This window comes from Miniopterus natalensis, chromosome 21, assembly GCF_054644295.1.
Source record: "Miniopterus natalensis isolate mMinNat1 chromosome 21, mMinNat1.hap1, whole genome shotgun sequence".
Lineage (NCBI taxonomy): Eukaryota > Metazoa > Chordata > Mammalia > Chiroptera > Miniopteridae > Miniopterus > Miniopterus natalensis.
In genome coordinates, this window is record NC_142101.1 from 6,193,950 (window position 1) to 6,210,162 (window position 16,213).

Genomic DNA, 16,213 nt, shown 5'->3' on the forward strand with positions numbered 1-16,213 from the left:
ATCTATCTATCTATCTATCATCTATCTATCTATCTATCATTGATCATCTATCTATCAACCTATGCATCTATCATCATCTACCTACCTACCTGGATAGAGAGAAAGATGTGTCTGTATCTATCTGTACCTCCTGCTGGGTCTGTTTTTCTGGAGAGCCCAGATGAATACAGATATGAACAGTTCATTTCTTAGACTTCCAGCATTTCAGAGCTGAAAGGAATTTAGAGATCATCTAGTCCCAGCAGCATTCACCAGAGGATGTGTGCATCATGCTCGGCACTGTACTGAGCCCCGAATAAATTACACGCCCAGCTCCAGCTCCCGCAGGCGGCCCTGAAGTACATAAACAACCCCAGGAAAACACAGAAGCACCACGACCTTATCAACAACACAGTCTAATTTTTATCACCTTCCACTTTAAAACGATTGAAGTGGTGCTCATTTGTTTACAGAAAATACCAAATTCCTTAATATAAAGTCCAAGCCACGCAAAAATGTAGCCTGTAGCTTGCCTGGCCCACTTCCTGACCCCTCACCCTGCATCCCTCTGGACCATCCATGCTCCTGGAGCCCCGCGCCGGCCCCAGGCCCTCCCCTTGGCCCTAGACTCCCCTACTTCTTCATGGCCAGGCCCAGTCCCCCACCCACGTATTGTGATGCTGTCCTGTCACTCAGAGGGGAAGGACGATTGTGCTACTTTGGTCCTTGCCAAACAGATAGTGTCCAGATGGCACCGCTCCCTTTAGACTGCGAGCACCTCATTTCTCTCCCTCCCCTTGGTGCACAGTGTCAAGGCAGCTGGACTCGTGTTTGTTTAATGAATGAACACACAGAGACTGTGCACATCAACTCACATGTGGGCATGTGGTCCTCTCTGGCTGTGGGTTTTGGGCACATGGTCCTCTCTGGCTGTGGGTTTTGGGCACATGGTCCTCTCTGGCTGTGGGTTTTGGGCACATGGTCCTCTCTGGCTGTGGGTTTTGGGCACATGGTCCTCTCTGGCTGTGGGTTTTGGGCACATGGTCCTCTCTGGCTGTGGGTTTTGGGCACATGGTCCTCTCTGGCTGTGGGTTTTGGGCACATGGTCCTCTCTGGCTGTGGGTTTTGGGCACATGGTCCTCTCTGGCTGTGGGTTTTGGGCATGGTTGCTGTTGTTTCTGATGTGTTGAATTTGCACAAATGCCTCACGCTCTCCCTGGAGGAGAAAATGGAGGTGATTGAAGGTGACATCCCCTGTGGTCATCAAGGGCTGCAGTGTACACCAGTCATGTGCCACGTAAAATGTCCCCTTCCTCTGAGCAGGCCCACAGTGAGGACACTGAGAAAGTCCTCAGGGTCATAGGCATCAGGCCTGGTCAGCAGCTAAAAGGATTATCGTGTGGAAGGGAGCGGGCTGTGTCTTCAGGTGACATGGTGACCTCTCTGCTTTGGGGTATAGTGGACTTTTTAACAAGGAGAGAACTGGTAATGAGCAATGATTTTAATTTAAGCCATAATACAGGGAAGGTGAGCTCTACAGAGAGTCCTGACAGTAACAGGAGATGAGTGGCCTCAGGGATGAGACCTGTCACACCTGAATGACTCCCTGGGTCACAAAGGACAGGATCAGCAAACAACAGGCATTAGCAATGTGACCAGACGGGAGCCAGCAGAGCAGCCTAGGAGGCCCAGGAACATTGTGTCATCGAGAAAGAAATCAAGGTGAAGTGAAGGGCTTCGGAGAAGCGCATGGGGGCCAAGAATGGATTCTCCTGCTGTGCAAACAGTCCACTGGCTGCCTCACAGAAGACAAGCGGCAGACCCCTGTGTAAAGGAGGGGTAATCGTGCAGTAATTGATGCCCCCAAAGCTGGAGGGGACGGTTGGAGTGTTGCCTGTGGGTTACAGATTACATGCACCATCATGAGGATGGTGAGCTGGGGGTTCTGGTGAGAGGAGGCCCCAGGCTGTGCAGCAGGGTGGGCCCCTCACATGTCCGGGAAGGTGCTCAAAATCAGAAAATCACCATGAACCGTTGCAAGGAAGCCAGCTCTTTAAGCCAAGCTGCCTTGCAGAGGGGCCATTCTCCAAAGAAGAAAAGCACGTGTGAATATTATGTGCGAGGAAGGGGGATTCCATCCAGATCTTTCCGATGGAAGGAACTGGAGCCGCTTTGTTCTGGAAAAAGGAAAATCTAAGGCTGGTGCTCCTCCGAACCAGCGAGGGGGCCCTTGGACCCCCAGTCAGCCTTCTCTTCTGTGCACAAAACCACGAAGCAAAACAAAACTCAGACCTTTCCTATTCCCCTCAACGTTTTCCTCATTCTCAGTAAGTTACCTCGCCTCCCACTCAGAGAAAACAGAAGCTATGGGGGGATCGTCCCTGAATCCTTGCCCGCACCCCCCCAGGGTCCTCCTTGCTCACGGCCGCAGCCCAAGGCCCGGGGCCTCCCCCAGCACCACAGGCTCCTCTCTCCCGGATGAGTCCCGTCACAGAACAGAAACTCCAGGGCCGGGCTACGTTCTAGAAGGGCCTTTCCCTGCGGATCCACCTTGGTCTCGAAACTGGACAGAGGAAGCCACTGTGACAGGCCTTGTGGGTGGTGTCATGAGCCCCTGGAATCCTACCAAGTGTCTGGATTGATCCTGTGTTTTAGGAACGGTGCCAGTTATTTTGTACGATTGCTTCTGGCTTGAAAAAACCAGGATCTTATTTCACTGGCAGGCTGTGTGGGTGTAGGTGACTGCTATTATTATTTATTATTATTATTATTATTTCACAAGCAAAGAACTTGTATATGCCCCTCTGTATTTTTAAAACTATCTTCCATACTGTTCAGTCAGCTGGGCTTCTGGCTTAGAAACAAAGATGTTCATTTCTTTCCCTTTCCTGCAGAAAACAGCGGTCCCTGTGAGTGATCTTCATAGGGGCCAGGACTGGCCTCCGACCTTGTGTGGGGCCGTCCCAACCCCACGTCTTTCCTTCGCAATCTCTGAACTTCCCACCTCGGGTCCCTACTCCTGGCTCCGCCTGCTTTTCTGGACACTTGCCTGTATTCTTGGCAGGTTCCCTTTCTGGTCCCTAATGTGTGGGCTTCTCGGGGCACAGTCCTGGGCTTTCTGCTCCCCTTTCTCACCACTGCTCACTGCCCCGGGACGAAGGCATTCACCCCGAGACACAATGGCCACCCCGAGACGCCAATGGCCATGTTTGGGTCACTGACTCCCTAACCCGTATTTCCAGCATGAGCCTTTCTCCTGCACCCACTCAGGTGTGTGATACCTTCAAGTCACCATGCCCAAGGCTGTCCTTACCCTCCAGCCCCAGGACCTTGTTCACGGTTCCCTCCGATGAGGCACCTAATAGGGAGCTAGAAACCCTCCCTCACCCACTCACCCCACCCACCGCCTTGCTCCTGCCCCTTGGTGGCCGCAGCTCCACGTGGGGACTTACCTGGGCGCACGTTCTGTTTGCCCCAATCCATCAACATAGCCTGCTTCTGTGCTCGGTCCTGCCACCTCCCAGGGATGAGGTCATATATCTTTTGGAAACCTTTTAAAAAAATACATGTGTTTATTGATTTTAGAGAGAGAGTAAGGGAGAGAGGGAGAGAGAGAGAGAAATACCGATGTGAAAGAAAAACATTGATCAGTTGCCTCCAGTATGCACCCTACCTGGTTGGAGCCTGCATCCTGGGCATGTGCCCTGACCGGGAATTGAACCGGTGACCTTTCGGTACTTGGGACGACTCTCAACCACTGAGCCGCATGGGTCAGGGCTCATTTGCTAACCTTTTATGAACAGTTCATGTGTGGTGGACAAAAATCCTAAAAGCCATTTGGCTAAGGCTTAAAGGGACAGATGACAGTGACAATCGTCCCAGGGACATTCCTCTTCATATTCCCAGATCACAACCTTTTCTTGTGGAGCATTAATATCTGTGAACATTAAACAAACCCCTGCTGTGCGGGTGCGGCGACAGGTGCTAGGGTGCAGAGATGTGAGGTGTCCTCGCCCCCAGGTTGGTCACACAGTAAAGGAGGGGTGATAGGGACATCATTGCCACCCATCAGACCCAGCCTGTCACTGGAGGTATGAGCATCGGGAGCCAGGACCATGGACAGCGCTCAGGCCAGGGCTCTGGAGGAGCTGAACTCTAACTTGAGGTTTTAACTGGGTAATATGTTCTGTTGTTTTCATTTAATCATTTATTAAATGAATCTTGAAATCGATCGCTTTGCCATTGCTCTGTAATTAGCCATCCGATCAGATACTGAGTCTGTAGCACCGACAGAATCTTTGCTTTTATTTTTCAAAACCTGGGATCCCAGAGTTTGACATGATGTGAGATGAGGCCAGATCAAAGAGAGAAATGAGGGGCACATCCTCCCTCTGCCATCTCATGTTCAGGGGCTCGGGCTGCCCAGCAGCCTCGCTCGGACAGAAAGGGACATTTGAGTCCCATTAAACATGCTCAAGGCTGCAGGTATTTTTCAGGTGCCTCTGCCCGGCACCACGAGTACACAGTGCTCTTCCAGAATAAATTACAGAGTAATTACCACCCAGGGGAGGGAAGTGTTCCCTCTACGTGGCTGAGCACCACAGTGGCTCTGAGCTACCGGGCCACAGCGTGGGAGTGGGGCTCAGGAAGAACACCCCCCCCCCCAGCATCACCAGCAATTGCCCGGGCTGGGGGGTCAGCAGGAGAGCTTGATCCATGCTGACCTGGGAGGGGATGCAAATGGGCAGAGGCCTAGGCTGAGTTTCCACACTGTCAGAAATGTCAGCTATGTGGCCAGCTTTAGGGCAAAGCTCCACTTCCAGCGTCTTGCAACTGGATGGACAAATGGACAATGACCAGTCCACACACAAAGAATAACATTCTGACCCCCTAACTGCAGGGACCTGTCCAGGAAACAAGCCCCGTGTACAATAGCCAGGCCAGGGAGCCAGCCTGCTGTGTCCAGTGACAACCCAGGGAGCCAGGCAGTAACCCCGAAACAATGAGCCCCAAATGGCCAACTCTTAATTAATAACTGGCAGCTTCCCTAATTTTTGTTCCTGATTCCAACTTAGGACCAACCAGAGAAAACCAGACACGTCCCCCTCACCAACCACCTAGGATGCTCTAGTAGCCGCCTCAGCTTCCAGGCCCCCAGCCTCCAGTCAGCACACCTGGGCCTTCCTTGCCCTCTCCTCCGCCTGCCCGAGTCTCTGCCCAAACGCGAGTGACGGTGCCCAGCCCCCCTGCTACCGAGGGCTCTGAATACCAGCCTCTGCCTTCCCATTGGGGGTCTTCCTTTATTGCCTCACTGCCATGCAGACCTGAGCCTCGAGCTCTCACCTGCAGGTTTCGCTGCCTTAGTTCCTTCCTAGGCATGCCCTTGAGCATGAGCCATGAGCCACCACGTTGGTTTGAAAGGGTGAGGTTACGGGTTTGGATAATTTATAGAAATGTGAGAAGACAGAAGTAGCATTCTTGCCTTCAGCAAGGCTGTCCCTGTGAGGCATCAGGTCGAGGGGAGAGGCGCAGGTGCAGGTGTAGGTGCAGATTTATTGTTTCCTCTACTTGGTATAAAGGGTGAGGTCGGGGGAGAAAGATCACACTGGGAGGGAACGAGTTTTATCCCATTAGACGTAAGTGAGTGAGACAATCAGTGAGTGAGACAATCAATCAGTGAGTGAGACAATCAATCAGTGAGTGAGACAATCAGTGAGTGAGACAATCAATCAGTGAGTGAGACAATCAATCAGTGAGTGAGACAATCAGTGAGTGAGACAATCAGTGAGTGAGACAGTAGAGAGAAAAGGAATATCAGTAATTGATGACTCTACCCTAGCAACCGAATTTCTCCCCGAACACTGCCACACAGCAGCTGACTTGTGTGCACATTTAGAGACCCCCGGACACAGACACACACACACATGTGCATGCACATGCACACAGAGACACACATGCACACACATGCACAGGCTCATACGTACCCACACGTGTATGCATGCACACAAAGAGAGACACACATGCACACATGCTCGCACACATGCACACATGAACGCACATGCACACACAGAGAGACACACATGCTCTCACACATGCACACATGCACGCACATGCACAGGCTCACACGAACCCTCACATGCATGTACACACACACACACACACACACAGATTCTATTTTAAAGTCCAGAAACAGTCTTCATTTTTCTCTTCCTAACCCATAGGCAATCCCACAATCCTTTTTAATTACATCTAAAATTATTACATGCAACAAAATGTGAATATTATCAATCACCTTATCAATACTTGAAATAGTGCACAGTTTCATCAGCTGTTATTGGCCTATTTGGGTTTTCTGATCTTTCCTGATTCAGTTTTACATGATCTCACTCCTATGTGGAATCTAATAAACAAAACAGACTGAGGAACAAAACAGATCGAGAGGCACAGAAGCACGGAGCAGACTGAGGGATCTCAGTGGGAAGGCGGGGGTGGGGAGTGGGCGGGGAGAGGTTAATCACAGAACTTATATGCACATAGCATAACCCTGGACACAGGCAATAGTGTGGTGAAGGCCTGGGGGGCGAATGCGGGGGGAGCGATCCATGGGGGAAAAAGGAGGGGATATCTGTAATACTTTCAACAATAAAGATAAATGTAAAACAACAACAACAAAAAAGAAATATTCTACATATCAGAATATGGCACAGAAAATAAAAACTGACAAAAATTCTCTAAATCCACCCTCTGTTCGTGTTCTCTTTGTAAAGCAGCTGTATCCACGAGGCACTAACTAAAGTCCTCGAGAGCCCGGGGGTGGCGAGCAGCTTCCCAGGGGCCTCTGGCTTCCTCTCCGGCCTCCCCCCACTTACTACCCACTCGCCCCACCCCCCAGCCACCCCTCCTCACATCCACCTCTGTCACGGACATCTCAAACATTATTCCCTTTGAAACGCCTGTCCTGAAAGCCAGGGAACTGAGAAGCCGTGTCACACACTGGGTCAGGAGGTGCCCATCTCCCTGCGGTGAGATAAGTGGGCGGCACGTTTAATTTAGAGGCTCCCTTGACTTAGAGGGGGCGACCCAGGGACAGTTATCAAAAGCCCCTCCTCTAAAGTCTCCTCATTTGTCCCTGTGCCTGGTGGCTCTCGCCTCCATCCTGTGACAGCAACAGGCACAGACCTGGCTCCTGGGCATCCACACGGTGCCCCAGGTGCTCCTTTCCTTCAATGACCTGCTGTGTGACCCTGCGACCAGGTGGATTTCACACAGAGCAGTCCTGTGGGTGCACCCAGCCCTGAAACCTGCTTTCCACCCCTTTCTTTAAAGACATGGCCCTGCTTTCTCTCAAATCCGGACCAAAACACACCTGAGGGAGGCGCCCCACCGGACCCCAGGGGCCCTTATTAAAGGGTCTCAGCACCGGCTGCCCTCGGACAGACGCCTGGGACTCTCCACGTCCCCATGGTTCTTACCTCCGCTCGGCCCAGGGACTGCGAACGTGCGTGCAGCTCCCGTGCGGCGTCATCGGCTCCACTTCTCAGGGGCACTTTCCGATGCCTCGCCCCCGTGGGCAGTGGAGAGGAAGGAGTTTTGAGGCTCCGTTTCTCAGCCCAAACCCTCGATCGCATCCTTCGTGTGCAGGACAGGAGGGGAGAGGCAAGCTGGGAGCTGCAGCGCTCGGGCCCGCGGAGCCTTTCATGCGTGGGAACGTTCATTCCCATCAGCTGAGCGGGAGACGCCGAGCAGCCCACGGCCACGGGCCAGCTCCTGAGCCCTTCACCAGCCTCAGCTGGGCCCCCAGTGCGGCTCAAGTCAGTGGGACAGGGGCTGAAACGCTGACCCTTACGGCTTTCACCTCCCCCACAGTCTTTCAAAGGCCAGCCCGCTGTTTCCTGCTCACCCACTAGGTCTTGTTTGGCCCGATGGTGTTAGAGGTGGAGACACGGGTGTGAAGGACACGAGAAAGGCCGAGCTGGTCTGCAGGAGGAAGGGCACCGAGGCAGGCTCCTGGGTTGAGGCAGGCAGTGGCTGGTCGTGTGGAACACCTGAAACTAATAGGATGTAATCTGTCAATTATACCTCAATAAAGAATAGATCCCTGGCCCTGGCTGGTGCGGCTTGGTTGAGTGGGAATAGTCCCATGTCCCATGCACCGAAGGGTCGCCAGTTCAATTCCCGGTCAGGGCAGATGCCCAGGTTGCAGGCTCAGTCCCCAGTAGGGGGCGTGCCGGAGGCAGCCGATTGATGTTTTATTTTCACATCAATGTTTCTCTCTCCCTCTCCCTCTTCCTTCCTTTCTCTCTAAAATCGATTAAAAAATAGATACTTGGAGCAAATAATAAAAATATAATAATAATAATATTAATCAACTGGAAGGGTGCGGAGGGTCTGAGAGAAGCTTGGCCAAAGTTAAAGGGAGGTGAGAAGACAGTGAAGTGACTTGGTGATGCAGGAGGCAGAAGAGAGTGGGTGTTGGCAATAGTCCTTATGGTAAGTGACACTTTGGGGAAAGAGATTTGCCTAAAACAGGTTTTCAGTAAGTCTCTCCACGTGTCCTGGGACATAAACACCCACCCCATCCTCATGCTCTGTGACCCCAGAAACTTCCAGCAAAGACCTGCCTTGTTCTTAGTGCTTCTCTGCTGTTGGCTTCTGTGTCTTCTGGATGCTGTGCTCGCCCAGCGTCCTTCCAGGCAGGAGCACAGGGGCTGTTGTTTTGTTTGTTCCATGGACAGCCGACCAGGATCGGGGCCCAGCCATCCCTCGGTTTACATCCCAACCTTGAACCGGGTAAGAGAGTAATTTCACCCCAGCTGCCAAGGTACTGGGCTGAGGGTGTGAGGGGTTGGGGTGGAAGAAACACAACCTGTGATGACCCCTCACAGGAGAGAAGTCGAGGAGCCTATCTAAGCCCCGAGCTACAGATTCAGGAGGAAGCACGTGAGTCTCTGCATGCACCACAGGGGACCTGGCCTCTGCATGGACCTGTCACCCTCTAACTGGGAAAGTCAGAAAATTCCTCACAGATCACAGGCTGGGTGTCAGCACTTGGCCCAGTTCTGGGAGCCACAGCTCTGTAGTAGAAATTGGGATACTTTGTTGGAAGGAGAGAGGTGTTGGGCGGCCATTGGGTCCATTGCCCAGTGCCCTGGCTGAACCCATTGGGCTGCCCTGGTGGCCACAGGGTCACAGAGCTATGTGAGGGTTAGATGTGGCTGTGTCACATCATTGCAGGAGCAATTTGCAGCTGGGAGTTACCTAAAGAGCTGAAGTGTCTCCAGAAGCCGCATGAATTCTAGACACTGACAAAACTAATTTAAATCAACAGCTTTCCACTTAACTAGAGGGTTTTAATGTCCGTGTTTGGAAAACTGGGACCCAAACAGTGCAGACCTTGGGGAGAGCCATGCGCCTGACTCAGCCTGCTGGCCAGAGTTTGACAAGTGAGTCCCGGGGGCAGGGGTGTGCCTTCCAGCCTCACCCGCCGTCTGGCTGGGAGCGTACATGATGCTCCGGTTCTCTCCCAGGTGACAGAGGTGATAACAAACACTTGGGCCCTCAGCCCCGGTGCCTCGCTGGACCTGGAACCCGAGGAGTGTGCTCAGTAAGAGCCAGCACCGCTCAGGACGTGGGGCCACGGGCATGTCCTTGCACCCAGCGTGGTTTGATGACGGGAAGCATCCGGGGCAGATAGCACCCTGAGGAAAGGACTCTGAAGACCTGGAATTTCTCCTGTAGCAGATGGTTAGACCGGGGACCAGGGAATGACACCCACGGCACTCCTGGGACCCTCCACAGTGTGCTTCCCCAGGACAGCTACCCAGGTTAGTGTGTAAACTGGTGTTAATTCCCATTTGTTGTGCGTGAAACTCGCGTGGGTGGATGGGGTGGAAAGCCCTATACTTCATGTTATTGAAATTTAGGATGAAAAAGTAATCAACAGCTTTCCACTTAACCAGCGCATTTCTGGGGACAAGTTTATGACTAAACAGGATGATTTTACCCGGGTTTTCTCACCAGAGGAGCTCAGTACCCTGAATTTGCTGATGCCAAAGCTCATGAGCCTCCGGAGAGACCTGGTTTCTCTGTGTGACCCTGCACCCAGCCACGAGTGACGAGAGATGTCGGGGAAGACAACTGCTTCTGTGAGACCAGAAGGCGTGGGAGGGAGAGGGGACTCAGGTGGATTTCCCGGGAGCCTCGTTGGAGCAATCTGAGGGAGAGGTTTGTTCTCAGTGATCTCGAGCCTGTTCGTGTTTCAGTCTTAGCTGCTTCCGTAGGATACCTAAGAACATCAGATCCATGCACCCAAATGTAAAGACAGAGTCACCTTGCTGCTTGTGACAGAGGCCCTTACGGAGGCTGCACTTGGAGTCTGACATGACAAAAGACATCAGTTAATGTAAAATTTTTTAAATTTTGCCAAGATGAGGGTTGTACATGGGTCCCTGGTGGCAGAGATGAGACCTGAAGAGGAGACGTGCCCCCTGCTTGGCCTAACCCTCCCCAGGCACCAGTTCACTAGCTCCTGAGCCCTGTGGAGAGGGGAGCAGCCAGCGGGGGCGGCCTGGGAGCTGGGTGGACCAGGGAGGAAGGCGGGATGGTTCATGCAGGCGGAGGAAGTCCCCGAGCGGGTGCAGTTGCCTGCAGGGGCGGTGAGTGTGGCCTTGTGCGGGTTTGGGTGGTGGCCTGAGGACCAGCGGTGAGGTGGGAGGCGGCTCGGGGGCTCCATCTGTGCGGACATCAGCGGGAGGCCTGAACAGAGACCTCACGCAGTGCCCTCAGGGACCTTGAGAAGGGACGCGCCGTCCACAGGTAGGGGCAGGGCAGGCCGTAGTAACATTTTAACGAATCATTTACAGAGGCTGGGGGATCCTGAGGAGCTTGGGATCACCCAGACTTAGAAGGCGTTATTTGACAGCTTCAATAAATAATATAACTTTAACTTATTGCTCTGCTGGAGTGGAGATGGCACTGTGATCTATCGCCAGGAGGACATTCGCTTGGCATGTTTATCGCTGCTGTGACTGGGTCTGTGGCCTCGCTGGCTGTTGATTTCCTTAGCGGTGATGACAGAGGCTCAGTGAGCGTGTTAGCGTAGGTAGCTAGATATTAATAAAGGGAGGAGAGGGGAATCAGACATTATTAAGCACGATTAGCAGGGGAGCTTGAGCCTGCTTGTTTCCCCAGGAAGTGACAGCTTCACACACTCCCCAGGGAGCCACCGGCTGTTCCCCCCGGTCACTGTGGGGAGGGGGCAGTGAGCACAGGCGCAGCAGAGGCCAAGATGGGGAGCCAGGGGCTGTCGGTCTCGCCTGGGGAAGGAATGGCTTGCATTTGAGGACAGAGATGTGAAGAAAGCTCTTTGCTTGGGGCTCTGGGGACCTGCGTTTTGAGGGACAGGTAGAAATCCCCTCAAGGAACAATCCCCGCCTTCTCAGTGGCGGTCCCCCCGACTAAGCAGGGATGGGACTTGGCTCTAAGTCTGGAGAGATGGCATGAGTCAGTCAAGAATTTATCTCCAGTGGCTCCTGCCAGGTGCTTCAGGGAACACACTAGAAGTACTGACAAGGTTCTCAGTGGACAGTTGGACTGACCATGCCCTTTGGACACAAGGCTGCCAATAATCAGATACATGCATCGGGTCCCCAATCAGATGGGACAGGACGTGCAGTCGGACTCCGAGGAAGGACCGTGTGGGCTGCACTCTGCAACTCACATTTATTTGTTCCTTTGTAAATATTCAATCCCCCCATGTGCTTTCTCTATTATCTTTTGCCTTTAGCTCTGTTATTTTGGAGAAAAAGATTTTTCTTGGTATTTCTAGTTGCATTAATGGGAAAACAGAACTGCACTTGCTAAGTGTTGCAGTCCAACCTCCCTCCACATTTTAGATGTCAAATTCCTCCAATTTACGTCGCCATGGTGATGAGGCAGATGCCAATCTGCCATCTTCAGCTCAAGTAAGGGGGGGGGAGGGAAACAAACAAATGAAAACCAAAAACTGACTTTTGTCTCTTGAAAGAGACTTGATAAAAGGAATCTCAACCCTTCATCGGCTGTACAATTTGGCCGTTTTAGGAATGATTTTTAATGAAGGGTCTTCTAAAGGCAGAGGAGAAAAGGAAGGTAGGTGTTAATTTATTAATAAAAGTTAAATATAGCCACTGGCACAGGAAAAGATCACATATAAGGCAGACACGAAGCACTTTCTTGGGGGAGGGACTCAAACAACGACAGGATATCCATCAGCATAGTCCAGTCAGACCCCTGCTTTGGAAACTTGTGGTCCTGCCTAAGTGCCCACAGCAGAGGGAATGACAATTTTCATAGATTCCATCTCAGCTAGAAGACCAGAAATTTCAGAAACATTGTCCTGGAAACAAAATGTCTCTTGGACACCTGGGAAGAAGTCTCTGCCGTGATTATAAGACAACACTTGTGGCAGGTAATAGGGTATTACTCACACCTAACAAAGCACAAGGCAACGATCTCTGCTGGTTTACTCCACTCATCTTATTGAAATGTCATGAAAATCAGTGAAAATGGCAGCAGCAGCATAGTTTCAGTGGGGATCGTGCCTATGTCTGCAGAAAAGATATAAAAAAATGAAGTGTTCAAGGGTTCCATGGAAGGTGTAACCATATATATAAGAACTGGGAGCCAATCTCTCTTCTTTTCATAGACTTTATTTTTTGAGGAGTTTTTCCAAAGTTTCCGTTACTAACATATTGCATTCGTGTGGCACCTTCGTCACAACTGATGAACCAATATTGATACATTTTTCTTTTTGCTTCTTTGTTTGTTGTTGTTAATTCTCACCAGGAGATATGAGGATATTTTTTCCATTGATTTTTAGGGAGAATGGAGGGGAGGGAGAGAGAGAAACATCGATGCGAGAGAGACACATTGATTGGTTGCCTCCTGCAACTGCGCTGACTGGGGCCAGGGATGGAGCCTGCAACCCAGGTACGTGCCCTTGACTGAGAATCGAACCCAAGACCCTCTGGTGCTCCGGCTGACGCTCTAACCACTGAGCAACACTAGCCAGGGCTTGATACAGCATCTTAACTGAAGTCCACACTTACATTAGGATTCGCTCTAGGTGTTGTGCATTCTCTGGCTCCTGACAAACATATAATGTCATGTATTCGCCATCACGTATCATACAGAACAGTTTCACTGCCCTGTCCTTCATCCATTCATCCGTCTCTCCTCGCCCCCGAGAGCCCCCCCATATCCACTAATCTTTTTACTATCTCCCTGGTTTTAGCTCTTCCAGAATGTCATGTCATTAGAAGTCTACAGTACGTAGCCTTTTCACATTGGCTCCTTGCACTTAGTCATATGTATTTAAGGTTCCTCTACATCTTTTTGTGGCTTGATAGCTCGTTTCTTTTTATTGCTGAATAATATTCCACTGTCTTGGATGTACCACAGTTTATCCATTCAGGTACTGAAGGACTTCTTGGTTGCTTCCAAGTTTTGGCAATTATGGATGCTATAAACATTTGTGTGCATATTTTTGTGTAGAACTAAGTTTCCAATTCCTTTGGGTAAATCCCAAGGAGGACAACTAATGGGTTGGATATCAAGAGAATGTTCAGCTTTGTAAGAAACTACCAAAATCTCTTCCAATGTGAAGTCTTTTAACAGAGTTTCAAGAAGCATTTAATTTTAATGAAGTTTAACTTATCCACGATTTTATTCGTGCTGCTTTTGGCATTGTAGCTAAAAAGTCATTGCCAAACCCAAGGTCATTGAGATTTTCTCCTGTGTTACCCTCCAGGAGTTTTATGAGTTTATGTTTTACATTTAAGCCTATGATACCACCTTGAGTTAATTTGGGGGAGAGGAGTAAGATCTGGGTCTAGACTCAATTTTTTGCATGAGGATGGTCAGTTTTAAAGACCATGCTTTCTCCGTCTAATTCCCTGTGCTCCTCTGTCAAAGATCAGTTAGTCTTATTTATTTATTTATTCTATTTCTAGGCTGGCTAGTCTGTGTCATCAATCTATTTGTCTATTCTTTCACCACTATGCACTGTCTTGATTAACATAACTTTATAGTAAGCCTTGAAATATAATGGTGTCTGTCCTCAAAACTTGCTCATCTCCTGCAACATCGTGTAGGCTATTCTGGATCTTTTGTTAGTCCATGTAACTTTTGAATGAGTTTCTCCATATCTAAGAAATAATGTGCTGGGATTCTGATTGTGATAGCACTGAGTTTCTAGATCAAGTTGGGCGGAAATCTTGACTATATTGAGCTTTCCCATCCATGTAGATGGGATATCTCTCCGCATATTTAGTTCTTTGATTTCTTTCATCAGAAATTTTATCATTTTCCTCATAGAGATCCTGCTCATATTTTGTTAGATTTATATCTGAGAGTTTCATTTTTGGGGGCTAACATAAGTGGCATTAAATTTTTACTTTCAAATTCCAGTTGTTCATGGTTGTTATATAATAAAGAAATCGACTTCTGTATATTAACCTTGTGTCCTGACACCTTTCTATAATCACTTACTGGTTCCAGGAATCTTTGTTTTGATTCTCTGGGGATTTGTTACATAGGCAATTACGTCATCTGTGAACAAAGACAGTTTTGTCTGTCTCCCCCAATCCATGTACATTTTATTTCCTTTTCTTGCCTTATTGTATTATCAAGGACTTTCAGTATGACGTTGAAGAAGTGGTGAGAGGGGACATCCTGCCCTGTTCCCGATCTCCTTCCTGACTTTAGTGGGGAAGCTTCCAGGTCCTCGTCATCAACTACAACGTCAGCCAGAGGTTTCGTGTAGATGGTCTTTATCGGTTAAAAGGAGCTCTCCTCTACTCATGGTTTCCTGAGAGTGCTTTATAACAAATAGATTTCGGATTTTTTCAAATGCTTTTTCTGCATCTATTAATAGGATATCTTGTTTTCTTCTTTAGTCTGTTGATGTGGTTGGTAACATCAGTTACTTTTGAAATGTTGAACTAGCCTTCTGTCCTCGGAATAAATCCCCCTTGGTCATGGTGTATAATTCTTTTATTAATTGTTGGGTTGGATTTGCTAATAGTTTGTGGAGAATTTGGAATATACTGAGATATACTGGTCCGTAGTTTCTCTTTCTTGTAATGTGGTCTAGTTTTGGCATTAGGGTAACACTGGCCTCAGAATGAGTTGAGGTTATCCTCTGCTTATATTTTCTGGAATAGATGGAAGAGAATTGGTGTAATTCCTTTCTTAACTATTTGGTAGAATTCGTCAATGAATTCACTTAGGCTTGGTGCTCTGCATTTTGGAAGGTTATCAATTATTGATTCAATTTCTTTAATAGATATAGGCCTGTTCAGATTATCTATTTACCCTGATATGAGCTTTGGTATATTTTGCCTTTCAAGGGATTGGTGCATTTCATCTCGGCTGTCAAATCTGTAGCATAGGGTTGTTCACAATGATCCTCGTTTATTCTTTTAATGTCCATGGGATTATTAGCTATTACTAATCACCCATCTTTTTGAGATTACTAATTTGCATCTTTTCTCTTTTTTTTCTTAGATAAAAGATGGCTGAACTTTTATGAATTTTGTTGATCTTTCCAAAGAAACAGCTTTCGGGTTTGTTGATTTTCTCTGTTGATTTCCCATTTTCAACCCAAGCTCTTCCAATCTGTCCTTCTTGCCTTCAACAGACAGGATGGAAAGGGGGTGAACTCGCTGAAGCCACCCCCGCTACCTACCATCACTTCACAAAACCCGCAGTCTTCTAAGTCACAGTAATGGATCGTTATCAAATTTAAATTGAGGAACAGGGCAGCAATAACTGTCAGAGTGAAAGTGTCCCCCAGCGGACGGGGTCCTTGCGGCTCATCCGCAGGTGCCCCTCGCTGTCCCTTCCTCCTCTCCCGCGGCCGAGAGTGATGACTGAGCTCCTCTGATGCGGGAGCTGTGCGTGCTGTGTAGAGGTGTCGTGTGTGTACAACGTACTGCTCAGCAATGGGAGGAGCGGAATCCTGCCATTTGTGACATGACCGGACCTAGAGGGGATCGTGCTACGTGAAATGAGGCAGAAGAGAAAGAAAAATAGAGTATGATCTCACTTACATGTGGAATGGAAACAAAATAAAACAAATACACAAACACGACAGTCACAGACCCATAGACAGAGAGAGGTCAAGCAGATGGTTGCCAAAGAAAGGGGGTGAGGCGATGGGTGAAAATGCTTATAAAAAATAAAAATAACTCGG